Here is a 1,078-nt window from a genome sequence, read left to right as displayed (position 1 = left end):
TGAGAATAGCCTATAATTCACGGTTCAGTTTATTATGTTTGCATACCCAGCCCGAAAATACTACACAACTAGTCCAGCCAGATGTTTGCATTTTGCGAAGTAGGCTATGTGACGTGATGCGTGTGCGTAAACCTTATGTTGACTTTTCAACGTAAAGTCTCAAAAAATCCCACCAGAATGTCAAGGAGTTAGAAAGGCTAAGAAGAATAGGAAAGTATGACACAAAAAAATTTTGGAATGATTTCATCAAGCTATGCCGTAACATTTATAACTCTTCAATGGATTATGAGAAAATATAAATAATCGTCCCTATGGGAACGGGATCAAACACAAATACTTCCTATCCGCAAAAATGTGTTAGGATCAAAGTTGTAAGTCGGGCCAGGTTCGGGCTAAGGTTTGTTCAAAAACACGGGCCTGATTTGGGCCTGACTTTACACTCTGTGTGAGTATTATTTTTGAATAAATTCAACTATAGGTAAGTAGCTAGTGGCTGGACCTGACCTGATATGTCAATCAGCCCTAGAACGCCTTGTTCAAGACCGATCGTCTATTATTGTCTTTGTGATTGTTGTCTTGGTCTTTTCTGAGGCTTAAATGTATACGCCTGTCAATCAAACTATCGTATCTAAACGGGCTTCTCAAAACCGAATCGGGTTCGGGACGGTTTCGGGTGTCAATTTCAGACCCGTTTACAACTCTACTTAGTATAAGTTGACATACCCCCACCTATATAACACCTACAGACGAGCGTTAGCCGAAAGGCAAGCCATCTTAACGCAGACCCTCAATAAAAAATCAATCCAAAAACATTTATCTTGCACTGGAATGCTGAACGACAAAGCCTGCTGTTTAAGCTGATATATTTACGTTACTTACATTCAGCATCTACTTTGACTTCACCGGACGAGAAAAATATATTTTAAGATCAAAATAACGATTGGTCATGCTTAAGGTTTGATTGATGAGTTTAAAAGTCAAAAACATTAACTCAAAATACACAAATAGCACTTGTTATCTTTACCGTGCTATCAGCATCAGTGACCGTAACCTCGGTCTGCGTACAGTTGGGTGCATT

The sequence above is a fragment of the Phallusia mammillata genome, chromosome 8 (genome assembly GCF_965637545.1).
Source record: "Phallusia mammillata chromosome 8, kaPhaMamm4.hap1.1, whole genome shotgun sequence".
In the NCBI taxonomy this organism is placed as follows: domain Eukaryota; kingdom Metazoa; phylum Chordata; class Ascidiacea; order Phlebobranchia; family Ascidiidae; genus Phallusia; species Phallusia mammillata.
The sequence above is the reverse complement of the archived record's forward strand: the minus strand, read 5'-3'. Positions refer to the sequence as shown.